Source organism: Platalea leucorodia (genome assembly GCF_965183815.1).
Source record: "Platalea leucorodia genome assembly, chromosome: Z".
In the NCBI taxonomy this organism is placed as follows: domain Eukaryota; kingdom Metazoa; phylum Chordata; class Aves; order Pelecaniformes; family Threskiornithidae; genus Platalea; species Platalea leucorodia.
Genome location: NC_138858.1, coordinates 20,648,455 through 20,666,038, shown reverse-complemented (window position 1 = coordinate 20,666,038; position 17,584 = coordinate 20,648,455).

The window sequence follows — 17,584 nt, the reverse complement described above, 5'->3', positions numbered from 1 at the left end:
TGTGATTTCAAAGAGTGTAAAAGTTTGAAGGGTGGCTAATGAGAGTCTTTTTCCAAGAGCAGAGAGCTGCACACAGCTCAAAAGGATGAATTCCAGCGTCATGCTGTCGATAGGCACAGGAATGGGGGAAAAAGCTGTAGAACAACATCTTAAAAACCTAAAATTGACTTATGGATTGAATGTAAGCCATAGGATGAAAGCAGTGGGACAGATTTTGTTCCAGCTTTGCAGAAACGTTCCCTTGGAGATTAAATCTGACAACGTCAAATCCATTTTCCATGGCAGGGTTATGCGAATGGGAGAACAGAGCCAGGACGTTCCTGGGGAGGCGAGTCTCAGCCTTCACCGGGAAGAGAGCAGGAGCATATGGAAAGGGAACAAGGCATTCCCTTCGAGGTGAAGGTGGGGCAGGCTCTCCCCCTTGATACAGAGCTGCATGTTACCACACCCAGAGATGATGTTTAGGCTTGGCTCCGACTGCAGCTTTTCAGTTTGTTTTGGGGAATACCTCAGGAGGGTGAGAGGGCTCCTAGCACAGCGACAGCCACGCAGATCCCCAGCTCGCTCCCAGGTATGCTCTGCCCACACGCCTCCAAAGCGACCTGCATGCAAAGAGCCAGGAGCTTGGCAAGAGTTACAGTGCAGAGTAATTGCAGCGCTGAGAAAGGTGATAGTTTAAAAGGAAATAGCAATTTGATGTGTAATCAGGCTGAGATCCTTTATTTTTGCCCACAAAAGGACTAATCACCATCATCATAACTGAACCACAGAGCACACTTTCAGTAGCAACTCTGCATGGAAGAAGACTGCCACCTTCCTGTTTTTAAACCAGACCCCCCAGCCATCCTTTTCACCAGCAGCCTGCCCTCCTTTTGCAGTTTTTTAATAAATCCAGCTCACAATCCTACTCTTTTACAGCTTTAATAGTCAAGTTATCATTGAGATATAAATGAAAAGCAGGAGAAAACTACTGAAAAGAGCATGAATCTGACTTCAGTAAAAGAGAAGGGCTGTGTTAATTTGCCGGAAATTCCATTTTCTCCCCTCTCTCTCAAAACCGTGTACAAATTAGACATTTACATGATAGATGAGTATGTTCCTTTCTTAGGGAAAGTACTCTGCTGGAACTCGGAGCTCGGGTAAGTTCCATGTAATGTGGCCGTTGCCAAGGAAACTACTTGTTCTTAATTGAATAGTAGAGAAAATATTTGTGTAACTTATTGGCACATAAATTAAGGTTGCCCTTGAGCAGCCTTAAACTCACACAACCTTTTTTTTTTTAACCAAATTGTCCTAGTTTCTTAGATTTTCTTTTAATGCACAAACATCATGGAAGAGTCACAAGAAGCCAGTGGCCTCTTCCCTGAGTCTGACCACTGTTAAAGTTGCATGATGCTTAACTTCAGCACCTAAAAGAGAAAAAGCTTGATTATTACAGAGGGCATGACAATAAAATGCCAAGCAAGTATGGGCTAAGCAGGAAAAAGATAATAAAAGAAGTTGCTGCAGACAAAACTTTTCCCAAAAACAATGCCACATCCTCCGTGATAATAGTGATGATAACCTCAGTTTGTCCACACTGGTGTAGCTCCACTGAAGTCAATAGATTCATGCTGATTTACATCTGCTGAGCCTTTTATTTATTTTTTTGTCTTCGCCCTGTCACCAGTTTTTACTATATTTATTCAAATTAGTATTGGTTTCTGAAGGACAAAGAAGCAGTTTTCTACAAGGATTGTCTTTCATGAAAAATCTGAGAGACTGTAAAACCACAGGACAAGCTGGTTAAGTTAAGCAGTCCTCTGCTGCTACTGATGTGCAGAAGCCAGGGACTTTGCACAGCTTCTTAGTAAGGGAAAAAGTGGGACAGAAGTGGACTAGATGACCTTACCCTTAACTTTCCATTCCCTGTATGCCTCCTTCCTGGGGTGCTGCTGGGGAACAGGGGAGCATCATGGACCAGCTATACCAGACGCTGAAGGTGCATACTCAGCTCAGTCATTCTTTTTCAGTTGTTTCTGGCAGAAAAAAAAAGCACTTAATATCTTGCTCTTTAACAGGAACTGTCAGTAGGGAGGCCTCTGATAACCAAATAATAGATTATGTTGCTTGAAAAACATGCATTTTTCCTTTCTTTATCTCTTCCATACATAGGATGGTCATCAAATTTCATCTACAATATTTCAAAATGTTAATGTCTAATTTAATTGAAGCTTCTCTGGAATGGCCTCATTAAAGTGCTTGACAAAAAGGAAGGAATAAGATAAGGGTAATTAGACTGGAATCTTGTAAGGAATCAATTAACACCAGCAAACATTCAACTAAACTATTTCACTCTCTCTTGGTAAATTGTCTTCTCTTAAGCCTGCTATTTTGGAGACAAGGAATGGTTTTCCATTTGTCGGGTCCTGCAGGAGACTGGTCATCATCCTAGATTGCAGGATCCATAGTACATAGCTTCTATATTAGATGTCTGCAAAAATGCCTTTAAATAATAGACCACTTAATACTTCTCATGTAGTCCTTTGCCACTAATTTTTTTCATTTTCTTAATGAAATGTGGCTTTTAAAGTTCAAACAAAAAGCAGATTCTTATCCAAGTGATTCCTTCTTCCACTAAAGATGAAGGAGGATAATGGTGAGTGTGGTGTCCTTTCAGTCAGTGATGAGTTAGTGCAGAGTCTATATATTCAGATAACCGAGGATAAATGTTGGTTAATTCAGCGTTATGTGCCTGTCGGATAAACCCTTTAAATAAAAATGTGGCAAGATGCTATGAGACTAGGACAGGGAACTCAAACAGCATCATATAGGTGACCCTGTCATTTAAGTTGAACTTGTATTAATAATGGTCCTTAACAAGCTGTCAATCTCTAAGGAGAGCCTTTTGTGCCTTTTCCCTGATGCTTTTGTGTTCACTTACTCTATGGCCACAAATCAGCTCTAGCTGAGTTGTGGTCAGTCCTAGGGCAGCTTGGAAAAAATGAAGCTTCTTTCTCCTTGTCATCCCTGTGCTCTTGCTTTTTTCCCCTTTCTTTGCTTTTCAGTGCCACACAAATCATAAAAATTGCACGCTGGGGGTCAAGCTGCGTAAAACAAGCAGACATCAGTTTCCTCTTCGTTTCAGTGCAGAGCACAGATGGGAGGGGGGAAACTGCTGTTCCACTGAGATAATTGCCATGAGAGTAGAAAATCCAGAAGTATCCTGATGACACTGAGAAACAGAGGGTGTTTTTCAGTTAGTAGGAAATCCAAATGGATTTAATACCTGCTGAAAAGTAGTAGCAAACAACTCACTGAGTAGTTAAGTTCTGCTCCACTTTTCCTACCTTTTCTTGTTAAATTAAAACCAAAAATAACCCAAAAACCCCACCATGCTGAGGAGCATAAAATAATCTGCCGGTTTGGACAGGCTGCAGCAAAGCCTGGTACTGTCAAAACCTCATGGTCATCAGTGCACTGATAAAGGAAGGAGGGATGGCTTGATCTTCCTCCATCACCCACTCATGTCTGCTGGTGGCCTATTCCTGGACTCCAATCAACTGAAGTGCAGAGTGAGAAGTGCAAAGCCTACCTGGGATAAGGACACTGGTACTAGCTGCGCTTTCAGAGCTGTATTCTCAGCTACTTCAAGATACAGTGACACGGAGCAAGTTTCTCACTTGTCTCATTAAGTTTGGTTTGAGGCTTGCCTCCAGGCTGGGCTTGCTCACTGTCTATGATCCATCCCTTCAGACAAAATATTTAAGAAGTCACCATGGTGTAAACTGCAGCAGGCTCTGGAGACAGCGGGCCACAGCGTCTCCTGTGTCTCACAGGCTCCAGCCTGCCTCTTCATACAATCCGGGTGGATGCAAGGCAGAGCCAAGCACACCCCAATACTACAAGCTTTGATCCCTGTCTGCAGCCTGACTGTAGGCAGCAATGTGGACAGACAGCTTGGGAGTTACCGACTGCAGGATCTCTGGCATGGTGATGCCTCTTCCCCAACCCAGCTCACAGGGTGGTGCAACATGACTTGCGATGCCCCGTTGTTCTTGCTGAGCTTGGCTGCACGCTGTGCTCCAGCACCATCATCAAAATGGCACACAACAGCGAGGGTGTTTGCAGAAAAGCTGCCGGTCACTCTACCCAGTCTCACTAGATTAAATCCTTTAGGATATGTTCAGTTTGCCTTGATTTGCATTGGAAGTCAGAGTTTATGTAATAACTGCAATACTGGTTTGGGCTGTGACAACTCTCTTGACATTTCATTAATCTACAGTCCCAGTCGCAGAGGAGTTTAAGCACTTTGGCAGCTGGCAGGTCTCACAAGAAGTAGAGGTGAGGGGAGGAGAAGGAGGAGAGAGAAAATACTCCTTTTCTTTCAAGTACCTTCTTACTCAACTTGCATGCAGTTATCCATAATGACCAGGAGCATGGATGTCCCTACTTATTAGAATAAGATGCACTTGGATCTTTGAGATAGGAATTCAGATGATTTTTGTTAGCCATCAACATTTTTTTTTTCTCCCTTACTCTTGAGTATGCACATTTCCTGTTTGAAAGGAGATGTTTCCCATGAAAATTGTATTTGCCTTTGAATACTCAACATCACAAAATTAACTTAAAAAACACAGCTGGTATAATGGTTGAGACAGAAAAAAAGCTAAGCATCATCTCAGCACCGGCACACAGAGGACAGTAGATTTGCAGGTGAACCACATTTGGTTTCCCCCACACCATGTGTGCAGCAGCTTCTGCCTGTTTGGGTTTTTGCCATCAGCAAACCACTTTCTCACTCTGTTCCTGTGTTCTGATTCCTGCCACCACCAGGATAATAATCCATACCTACATTTCAGTATTCTGAGAAGCCTTTGACTTGTGCAAAGAGCTTTGGCATCTCAGATAAAAGGACATTTAGAAATGAAAAGTATTTTATTACCATTGTTACTGACTCATTTGAAAAGCAAACCTCAGCCTGACAAGACTCTGCTGAACAAACACCACCCCACACTTGAGAGGCAGCAAAGCCCAAATCAATTAGAGAAACCACCTACCTCTACAAACTTTGGGAAATTAATAAACTACTAGGAACCAAATTCCACCTTTTGTTGTTAACAAGCCTAGTGAAGTGATGAAAGGCTTCTTTTTCCTTGCTTGCTTTAGTTAGATGTAGGTTTTTTCACAGTCAAGATTGTTCCCTTTTTAGCCCAGTTTTTCTGTGTATGCCTTATAACATGATTTTTGAAAAGAAAATTATTCTGGTTTCATCTGGGATAGAGTTAGTTTTCTTCTTAGTAGCTGGTAGAGTGCTGTGTTTTGGATTTAGGATGAGAATAATGTTGATAACACACTGATGTTTTGGTTCTTGCTGAGTACAGTTTACACCAGTCAAGGCCTTTTCAGCTTCCCATGCTCTGCCAGGTGCACAAGAAGCTGGGAGGGGGCACAGCCAGGACAGCTGACCCAGACTGGCCAAAGGGCTATGCCACACCATATGACGTCATGCTCAGCATATAAACTGGGGGAAGAAGAAGGAAGGGGGGGACGTTCGGAGTGATGGCGTTTGTCTTCCCAAGTAACCGTTATGCGTGATGGAGCCCTGCTTTCCTGGGGATGGCTGAACACCTGCCTGCCGATGGGAAGTAGCGAATGAATTCCTTGCTTTGCTTGCGCGCGCGGCTTTTGCTTTACCCATTAAACTGTCTTTATCTCAACCTATGAGTTTTCTCACTTTTACTCTTCTGATTCTCTCCCTCATCCCACTGGGGGGGAGTGAGCAAGCGGCTGTGTGGTGCTTAGTTGCTGGCTGGGGTTAAACCACAACAAAAATGAATGGAAGCAGCTAATTGTAGTGATCTAGTTGCATACCAGTGTAGCTAAAATAAGGAGTTGACTAAGGAGCCTTCTCATCAACTTCGTTGTGTCCAGTGATGTCTGGTCTCATTTTTGTTTCTTGAGCCACACTTTGCTCACAGGCATCTTCTGTTTGAAAAGATGCATGGAAAAGAGTTGCCTCCCTCATTTCTAGCTCTTGTTCCTCTACAGTTTTATACAAAAAATCAGTTTCTGCTTCTTTACCTTATTCTGATATAACAACCGACAGATTGAAGAAAACTAGTCACTATTTATTGATTTTAACCATAACTTGGACTAGCCAAGGACCAGCTAGTTGATCCTAACTGTTGGCAGCGGACCAGTCAGCAGACACCTACAGGGTGGGAGTGTGAGTTTCACCCTGCAGCCAGCCTGCCCTGGCTCAGTGGCACTGAGCTGCCGCTCAGCCTGGGGAGGGCAAGCACAAGCATCTCACAAAGCAGAGGAAGGGCATGTGTGCAAAACCTTTGAGAACTATTGGTTTACAAGAAATCCACTTAATTTGTGACCTATATTATATCTGATACCAGATATTCAAGGTTAAAAAACAATGCCAACTGGTTGCTATTCACAGACACCACTATCTAATGAAATGAGAGCAATAGTTCTCTTGATTTGTTTTATCTATCAATAAGGCATTAGAGATCTATTACAGTCAAGGAATAAAGATGCAAATAGGTTCATCCTGCTACATGCTGAACTGAATACTTCAGTCTATTATCTGGTTTTGGCTTTTGTGTCTTGATGAGTGTGATCTATTTACTAATGGAGTTAAATGGAAGCAGAATTAGGTCTCTTAAATCAGGTTGGCTGTTGTGGTTTTTTACATCCCATTATCGTATCAGTATTCACGGCCTCTACTTTGATTTCCAAATTGTCCTGGTTTTGTCTGGGATAGAGTTAGTTTTCTTCTTAGTAGCTGGTAGAGTGCTGTGTTTTGGATTTAGGATGAGAATAATGTTGATAACACACTGATGGTTTAGTTGTTGCTAAGTAGTGCTTACACCAGTCAAGGACTTTTTAGCTTCCCATGCTCTGCCCGGTGCACAAGAAGCTGGGAGGGGGCACAGCTGGGACAGCTGCCCCAGACTGGACAAAGGGATATACCACATGCCGTCATGCTCAGTATATAAACTGGGGGGAGTTGGCCGGGGGGCAGCGATTGCTGCTCAGGGATGGGCTGGGCATTGGTCGGCAGGTGGTGAGCAATTGCATAGCGCATCACTATTTTTTTCGTATATTCCATTATTATTATTATTATTATTATTATTATTATTATTAATTATTTTTTCTTCCTTTGCTGTCCTATTAAACTGTCTTTATCTCCACCCATGGGTCTGGGGGTTTTTTTATGATTCTCTCCCCATCACACTGGGGCAGGGAAGGAGGGTGAGCAAGCGGCTGTGTGGTGCTTAGTTGCCGACTGGGGTTAAACCACAACACAAATTCAGCTTGAAAATATTTTAAACCCAGGAAGGGAAGTGTATCATGTATGGAGCATTCATATGCAGAAAGTATTTGTCCTAATTAATCTAGGTTAGTTTTCTTTTCACATGATAAGTCATACTCAGAAGCAAATGCAGGATTGATGGCTTTGCAGTAAATTACCCTGCTGTTCCTCAAAACAAAATCAGTCAATAGGTTTTATTTTGCTGATTATAAAATGCAAAATGCCCTGTAGATAGGATGCTGAAAAATGCAAAGATTTTACTATTGAGATGCTGCACTTTGACTTACTTTATAAAGGAAAAGCAGTTTGGGGTTTTTAGCAGCTGAAGTAAAAGAGTTTCTTATTCATTATTCTTGGGTATGCCGACAGAGGAATCACAAAAAGGCAGTCATTCAATAGCAGGTCTTGGCAGGGATTTAAAGAGTAACTGACAACAGTTTGGAAGTGGGACCTTTATCAGCACTGCAGGTAATACCACTCTTAGCAAATTGCATGAGGAAAGTTTCCAAGGCTGCAGGGTCTGCAGGTCATCTGGAGCAGTTGTTTGAAGCTTTATCTATTTAATAAAAAAATTTCAGAATGCCCTTTTCACATATTAAAGCCCAATGAAAGGGCACTATCAAAAGCAGGTTTTCTGATAATGGATAGGGACAGGTGGCTTCCAGTAGTGAAAAGCAGCTTGGAAATATTAAGAAGGTAAAACCAATGGGCCTACAGGTTTTGGGAGTATTTTAGAATGATGTTGCCCTTTTGTGCATTCATCATACACCAACATAATATTAATCACAGAGCAGCTGGAACAAGCACTCTTCAAGATCTTCCTGCATCAAATCCCATTCAAGTTCAACTTGTTCCATCTGTTTCATTGCACAAGATGGCTTTGAGATTGCTACAGCAGCTATTATATAGGCTGATCAAATGAACTTCATACTCGGTTTTAAAAGCCAGGCTTGAAATAGGAATTAAGATAAATAAGCAGGCCTGCTGATTTCCATCAGGCAAGGATGCATAAGAGATCTAACCAAGAGAAAACTTTCTAGGTAGTAAATTCTGAAAGAAATTGATGACTGTCACCAAATTAATCTTTGACCCAAAGCTAATCATAGACCCAATTTGGCATGCCATCAAATGAATATCAGGTGGTGCTGGTCCAGGGCAGGAGAAGGGGAACAGTGCTAGCGATGGAGGCAGGGAAGCCCAGAGATTTCTCCCACATGTACATATGAGAGAATGGACTTTCAGCTCCAAACATGAGTTTGTGAGGGAATCAAAAGAGCCGTAGAAATGTCAGCTGGACCTTGGGGGGTCTCTAGTCTGACCTCCTGCTCAAAGAGGCCTATCACCAGCACTAGATCAGGTCAGCTGCAGCTTTATCTAGCCAAGTGGTAGAAACCTTCAAGGGTGGTGATTTGAACACCTCCCCAGGTAACCCACTCCAGTGCTGCACCAATCTCCTGGTGAAAATGCTTTTCTTAATGCCCACCCTGGACAATCTGTGCAGCAGCTTGTTGCCGTTGCCCCTTGTCATATCATCTACAGCAGCTAAGAGTTTGGAGTAACTCCCCTTTAAGAACTTGTAGGCTGCTATAAGATCAGTCCTTCACCTGCTCTTCATCAGATTAAACAAGCCCAGCTCCTCCTTACAGGTTCTGCGCTTTAGGTTCCAACATCTTGGAGCTTTCCATTGAATTTTCTCCAGTTTCTCTACATCCCCCTTGAACAGGAGGCCCAGCTTGCCTTATCCATGACGGGACCACATCTAGCTACTACTCACCCTGGCATCTACTGTGACTTCTTGGTCCTTTTCACCCAGGTACAATTCAGCCTGTCACTGCCCAGCCTGTACTGATGCATCAGCCTATTCCACCCCCAGCCCTTCTCCTTGCTGAACTTTGCAAGGCTGCAGTGTACTCAGTCGGCACATTTATCCAGGTGTCTCTGGGCTGAAGTTCTGTCTTTCAGTATCTCAGCCAGGCTCCAGGTCTAGTGTCATCTCCAGTTTGCAGAGGGTACGCTCAGTGTTATTTTCCAGGTCATTGAGAAAAACATTGAACACTTCAAGTCCCAGTATCAACCTTCAGGGTACCCTGCTTGCAAAGGGCTACCAAACAGGCACTAGCCATTGACTGTTACCCTTTGGCAAGGAGGAAGAGCCACTGGATGTACTGAATGTAGATAATGCATCTCATAGAGCTGGAAGCCTTGCTGTCATAGGTGGACACCTAAGGTGGCTTTTAGCAGCAGGTTTGGGAAGTAGGTGTGATTTCAGCAGTTGCTCTGCAGAGACAAATCAAAACTCCACAACAGAGCTTGGCTGAAATGTGTGCTGAGGCTGGGCATTCTCCTTTCAGATTAAACCACAATAAATGTATTGAGCTAGAGCGAAATAATGGACACCATGACCCCCGGCAATAGCTGTAGTCTTCATTTCAGCAAAAATAACAGAGAGAGGTTGAATGGCATGTTTGCTGGCTGAGACGGATGGGTGGCAGAACCCAGAAGACAGGACTGACATGGTTTCTTCTCAAATATCTACCTGTGGGCATCAGTGTCTCAGTCTGTCCGGTTCTTGTGTTAGATACTGGCAGCAAAGAAGCAGGAAACAGAAAAAAAACAGTGGAGACTGTAGTGATAAGAAGAATCTACATGTTTTCCACTGCACCAAAATTCTTCCTAATCCTACACTTCCCTGAGTATTAGCTGCTGTACCGCAAGTGTTTGCTTACCCACTGAAGCAGCCCAAACCAACACTTGTTCTTTCCCAGCAGCTTTCGGAAATGGAAACAGGACCCATGGGGTTAATTACATTAATTACAAATCCCTAAATGTCCTTCTGAAGATATATTTTCATGGAAAAAGGCTTTGATTAAATGTCTGCTATCAGATCATCTCCCATCTCCCTTGTTGCATTGCAACTGTGATCCCATCACACCAGTTCATTTTCCCCAGGGAAGAGTGTAATGCAACACAGGAAATATAGTGTGGCAGGAGAGTCTAGGCTGTAAAAGCAAAAGGGAATACAAGACTCATTTTCCAAGACAAATATTTTTGTGTCAGCCAAAAAATGTTGGTATTCACATTTCTCAAAAAGAAAAAAAAAAAAGGAAAAGAGAATAGCAAAGTATTTTCTGTGGGTACTTTTCTTTTTTATTAACTCCAGAATTAACTCCAATTCTATCATCATTAATTCTAGGAATTTCCCTAAAAGTTTGCCAGGTTTTCTCATGAGCTTTAAGATACAGCACATGACAGGACCCAAAACAGTTTACAGTAGTAAGATTTACTGAGGCAAGTTCCAAAGCCCTTCCTTCTACCAGTTCTTGCTTATCAATCTTAATAAGAGCACTACTACTAATCAAACACAGTATTGCACCATTTCTTGCATCACTTCTTACAGAGGAGTATAAAATAAGTCATCAGGAAACAGAGTTCAATTACTTAGAGCACTTCCATTAGCATTCAAAGAGAAAAAAGAAAAAAAACAGCAAAGAGTAAGTGTAGTTCCTCAGGCATCACTGATCTTGACAACGATTTCACCAGCTCGTCTAGAGGATAAAGGCCTTCCTCCAGGTACGAGTTGTTAGGATAAGTGTGAGCAGATGGTTTTCAGACTTCCTTTGAAGCCCTCTGGATAATTTGTGAGAGATTACAGAGGACTTGGACTTGCCTTCCATGAACTGAAGGAACGCAGGCAATAGCTGCAAGCCCTGTAGCTGTTGTCCAGGCGTATTTACCTATGCAAGTTACTCTTACTTTGCTAAGGGGGGAAAAAACCTCAACTGTTCAGCTGTTTATGAATTGCTGACTGAGAACTTCACAGCAATGTGATTGAAATGCTTTTGGAGGCAGCAGCAGGATGGGCTCCTTGGGGAGAGGACTGTGAGAAAACTTTTGAGAGATGGAGTGAGTGCTGGGGGAACTCAGGGAGGTTCCCAGGGGCAAGGAGGGGGAAAAGAGTAGTGGTGAGCTGGGACATGTGTAAGGACAGGGGAAAAGCTAGGATGGGTCAGTGACCATGTCAGGGAAGGGCTCTGCGCTGGATGGGAAACTGGGCTGAAGTGGTCAATGTGGCCTCAGAGAGTTTAGGGGGAGCTGGAGTGTTCTTCCTCCCTTTAGCATCCCTTTTTCCCCCAGGCCCCAGCAAGGTCCAGGGGACACAGGCCCTCCACTCTCAGAGCACACTGCTCTGAGATCCACACACAAAGGCCTCACGGAGCTGTACTGAGCAATTTCTGAGCTCACGGGGAAACAATAAGCAGGTGAAAACTTCAGACAAGTGTTCACTACTTTGTTTACTAAATAAGCCATTCAGATACAGGTCTGTCATAGAAAAAGCTGCCTTTAGTCTATTCTTGAAAAGATGCATGGGTTTGGATTGCAGACACATCTGAAAATATTGCAACCTGTTCCTGGAGCAGAGATACCAGAAGGGAGGGACACAAAATTTATTGAACAAACTGCGTGCTGTGATTTGAGTTGGGACGTTAATGCATTGTGTACTCACTCATGCAGCTTCTCTCTCTCTAAAGGCAGGGAAGCAACATGTACCATGTCAGGGCATGCACTATTTTGTTCTGAGCCTTTCTCAAAGCATCATGCAAAGCTGAATTAATTCCTCTGTACAAACTATTTCTGAGGTAGCCCAGCCAGTGATATTTTCCCTATTTAACAAGAGAAGAAAGTGATTCTGGGTACTGAATTTCTATATAATAATTTCCATAACCTCACTGAGAAACAGACAAGTCCCTAAGCCCATGCCCAGGTTACTGAGAAGCCCAGGCAGCGCAGGTCAGGGTCCCTGCGCAGCATCAGAGGGCTCTGTCCCGTAGGGGTGGTGGCCCCGACACGATGGTCCATGTCCACAGTAGTTTGTACCAGTAGGAAGCGTTAGTCCAGGGCTACAGGACAATTCCCAAGTGGCCACTTGGTCTGTCCCTGGGCATGGCACCAAACTCCCTGGCTGCTTCAGTTACCTCGCGTGGTCTTTGCCTCCTGTCTCCAAGAGAGTGGTGTAGCAGGGCACCACCAAGCACCTCTGCACTGCTCCCCAGGGGAGACGGGCTTTCAGCAGTGTGTGAAGCACCCCCGTTAGCAAGAAGAGTTTGTAAGCTAGTTGTAAAGAATGTAAAGCACTTTTGGATTCTTCTGGATGAATGACAAATAAATGACAACAGTGAAGTTATTAACTGGCTGACATAACTGGCTCATTCAGACTCCCAGCTCTGCTCAGTATCTGCATGACCTCACCTCTGCTTGGGAGACAAAGTTTTTACTTAGTGGTTGGCCAAATCTGAAAATAAAAAAAAAAAAAAAACCCACACATTTTTCTGGCAAGAGGAATGAGCAATGACAGCAGTCTGGGCAGGGCAGTGCACTGTCCAGCTTTGTCAGCTCAGGAGGTGACTTCAGCTGGAATTAGCAGAGGGAATACCGCCCAGAGACCAGGCTGAGCAAACAAGAGCGACCAGCGGGAAGGGCACCAGCCTTCCCTCCAGGGAGAGGGGACACAAACAGGGCTGTGCAAGGTTTCTGCGGGTGGGAATGGCTGGCTGAACAGCATGCTTGTCACTTTCCACCACGGGCAGAAGCAATTGCATATCGTCTTCCAAGCAAAGGCTTGCTCAATGCAGGACAGATTTCAAGAGAAGCATGGTGTAAGAGAGAACTGGTCTCTTGTTAATTTCCTTGATTTACAGCTACAGCTGCATTATTGTGCTTACATTTCATATGACAGGGTGTTATATCATGGAGCCTAGGAGATCACCAAAACAAACTGTACACAAAGAGCAAATAACTGGCTAGGCCTCATAATAGCAATCACCAAAATGAAGATAACTCATTAAATTTGAGGAAAGGGTGTTTCTTTTCAATCCTGTGCCATGAGCAGACAGGTGACAGCCTCACAGTCAACAAGCACCAAGCATTGCTGCAAATCCTTGTCACACATAACACATGGGAGGTGCTCACAGGCAGACACATGGGAGACACACACATGTCCAGGCACAGCATCCCCTCTGGGCAGACCCCTCCTTTGGGCAGCAGACAGTGGCTCCAGTGGAGCAGTGATGAGGCATGGTGGCAGGGGTCCCTGTCAGGGCAGCCTGTCCCGAATGAGCGAAAAGGCCATGCCATCCTGTCCAAGCCGCTCTCTTGGGACACACCAGGGGACTGCCTGGCGTTGCCGGGGTAGAGACACTTAAACTGTGAAAACAGCAAGAGAAAACTTTGGGTTCTGATACGAGGCACCCAGGCACCTCGCTCCATCCATGTCAGAAGGAATTAGGTACCTAAGCAGCTTTCCAAAAATTTCACATACCCATCAAATGAGGAATTTTGTCATTCCAGGTTATTACTACATTCTTTTGCAGTCAGCAACAAAACCCAGTTTAAAAATAGGAAGCAATTGCAGAGAGGCAAGGGGAAGAGGATGAGTTTTCTGTTTATTTTACACAGGGAATTGGCAATGGTTGTGTCTGCTGACTGCAGTGCTGCACCTCATTCCCGCATCCTCATCAGTCCTCTCCAGCCTCGGGCATCCCTGTGCCACCGCCTGCCCCGGACCCATCTCTTCAGTAAATGATTGGGTATCAGCTGCAAGCGAGGATTATTTTTCTAAGGTGCAATGGCACTTTCAGGAGTTTGACTAGAATCCCAACAGGAGAGTCCCCTTTTCCTTTCTATTACCTAGTTTTGAAAGTATTGATGGCTCCACTGTTGGTACTGTCTTGCTAGTAGGGCTATATCATATTAATGCTGAAATCTGATCAATTTTCCCCATGCTACACAACTCATGGGTCAAAAAGCAAGGAAAAAATCCTTGTTTAGATAGATGCTGGATCTCTTATTTACCCTCCCTTGCTTACAGAGATATTTTAATGGAGAGGTCAGACAATATGTTCCCCAAAGCTAGGGCCTGGTTTCTAATGTTGGCTCAAATATAGTACTGAATCTTCTCCAGATTAAAATATTTCCTTTTAAATCAATTTGTCTATTATTACAAAATTTAAAGTACACCACTCAACTAGATATTTCCACTTCTTTAAAGATCTATAATGTGAACAAAATTTGCTCCTTGTTTCCTAAATGGCCTCCTGGATTTTTGCCTGGGATTCAGTGCATCGGATGACGCTGGGCCATCTGTGCTGTGCTTTGCTATTATTTTATTCTGAAAAGTAAATGAATAGAAGAAGGCACAATGGTAGTTGCATCCGCCCATTAAAGGGCATATGTTTAGCCAAAAAACAATACAATTCAACTATTAGCATCATCTGATAAGATCTTCTTTCTCGGAAGAAAATACATAATGTGCATTAATAGTTCATTATTTGTTATGTGATTTCTCAGCCTTTGTTTAGGCTTAGAAGATTTATAGTGGAAACTTAAAATCTAAAATATGCTGACTGTCTAAGTCCTGATTTTATTCTGGCTTGAGAGGGCAATTATTTCTTTGGTCAGCCTCCATCCTCTCAGAATAAGAATGGGACAACCTCTGAATTCATATATAGCCCCACTGTAATAAACAGAAAATTACATTCCAGGTTACCCAGGTTATTTATGTCTAAAGAAATACTCTCTATGTGACCATGCTCCAAATAATAAGACTTTTTTAATTCTAACAATTATTTTCTTTATGACTAACAGCAAATACCACCAGACAGTGTTCAGCTGAGTAAAACAGACCAAAAGTGCAGTCACAGCTTGGCAGAGTCCTGATGTAGACCTCAGAGCAAACCCCTCTAAGTGTTGGTACTGAACTCACCCCCACACATGTGAACACTTTCACCTGAGCATAATGTAATGATGTATAATGCCTAATGTATATGGTGAATCTGAGCTGACCACAGCTGTGATGGACTAACATCACTCCCTCTCCGCACTACAAAGGGCTTGGGCTGCACTGGCGACTGTAACTGCAGGAAATGGTGCCTGCCTTTCTCCCCTTAACTGCAGCTATGTCTGCAAAAAAATTCCACCCAGTTGATAATTTGGGGCACAAAGTTAGACTTGGGTAACTTCTGGAGTGTCTTACTCTTCCATCACAGACAGCTTTTCAAACTCCCCCAGGAGTGTGCATCCCTTTATTCTCTGCACTTCTATTTTATTCTCTGCATTTTCTACTGGACGCTGACAAGACCAAATTTTGCCCGTAAGGCTTTAGCACTTGGCAGTAAGTGTCTTTGCCAGACTTAGTGTCCCTCCAGTGCAGAGTGTGAAAGCTCACTGAGGAAGACAAAGCTGTCTTAGGGGGCAGGAGGAGACTTACTGCATCTCTGCAAATCAGCACTCAGCTGCCAGTGCGGCTGCCCTGTGGTCAGTCCTCCCTGGGGATCCTCTTCATGTTTGGGAAACTGGTCAATCTCTGACAGTACTAGCAACTGTGTTTCTTTGGACTTGTTTGACTTGGACTTCTACTGGTTGCTGTTTAGTTTTGACTTGTCAGCAGATTGTGTCTGTGATTATTTCTCCTTATGAATGGAAATACCATAGGCTTTTTGCAGATATGGTTTCTGTTTCTGGGTTATTTCTTGTGACAAATGATATCAAGCGATCTCTTCCTGGCTGCGTACTTCACACTGCAAGATGCTCTCTTGCATTTCAGGCTCAAGATGTTCCTGTCTCTTGACTTGTTCTGCCCTTGAGACAGAGCAATATGCCATGTGTGACAAGAGAGCAACTCCAGGGACTCCTGCCCTGCCCAGAAGTGACAGGACAGAGATGGTATCTTATCTATACTGGTAGCTCTTTCCCACATGCATCAAGTCCTGCCATGTTCTTTATTCGTGCCAAACTACAAACCACAGCACTCTTTTTTCATCAGACTTTCTACAAATTTCTCTCTATGCTCATCCTCATTTTATATTCTGTTAAGCTAACCTCATCTGCTGTGAATATTGCTCAGGGCCTCTCAGAGATGCTTTTGCAGTTGCACAGGATCTGTTATCTCTTGGGTCCCCAGAAGCTGAAAAGGTCAATGTTTTAACATGTTGGTACTTTTCACATATTTTTACTTTCTTTTTCATCAATAAGTCATATCCCCTACTAACAGAAGGGTAAGCAGAATTCACAGTGGACTTAAAAGCTCAGGCTTTCTCATATATAATATATACAAATCCATATATACAATTTATATATACATTATATATGTATATATCATCTAGTATAGAGCATATAAATATATATATATATAGTTTATATAAAATGACTATAAATAGGTAATGCATAATGGTGAAACTATTCCAGGTAAAAAAGTTTCTCCTCTGTCTCCCAGCAAAGAAAGGCAGAACCAGTGCTTTGCCTGACGTTTAGGTTCCCTACCTGATGGAGACTGAGCTATGGCAACTGCAAATGCACTCAGAGCACCCTGTATCGCTGTACCCGAGAACTGAGCATTTCTCAGAGGCCAATAGCAATTACACATCATGATATGGCAGCCTGACTGGGAGTGATTTCAAGTTATCAAGTTATTCGGAAGTTAGATGTCTGATCTGTGGTAATTGTCTGGGCCTCCTCTGTAGCAGATAGAGACCTCTGAAAACAGGTAATTGAAAACGGCCAACATGAAAATGGCTAAAATATGGGGACGTGAATCCTATGTCTGAGCCCTTGTCCTTTTTTCAGTGTCCTTTAATGTGGTTTCTAAGTTTTCCACATTTGTCTGCCTCTGTCTCCATAGTTCTCTTCTTCCTCCATTTTGCTGTTTCTCATTAATGTTCCTCCTGACATTTTCTGTTCCTCTTTCTTCATGTGGTTGCCTTGTGTGCCTTCTTCCAGAAACCATCACTTTGGCTAGCTGCGCTCTGCCACCAAGACAAATATCAGATACCTGCCCCTGGCTGGCACTGCTGAAGCTCTGCTACAGCTTGTCTTCTCTGTACACAACTGCAGTTTTCTTGCTATAGAAATAGCCATGGGCTCTTCAAAGAGAAATTGCACACTATATAAGCCCTGAGAGTAATAGGAAAAATGGAGAAACATGACCAAGATTTTATGAGTTCTGTAATATTGCTGATATTTTTGCCTCAAAGAGACAAACACTATCAGCAAGCTTCCTTTGCCAGAGCTCAGAAGACACTCAAAAACATCCCAAAATCTTGTGAAATGAAGGCAGCATACATCTATCTGCAAGAAATGGAAGGGAAAGCATATAAAACCTGCAGCCTCACACCCCAGGGAGAGGAGCAAGACACACAACCCTTCCATTTGACTCAGGTGCTATACAAAGTGTTGATGCATAAACATTTTCATGTGAGAGACAGTGCCGGAGCCCTGGGAGGA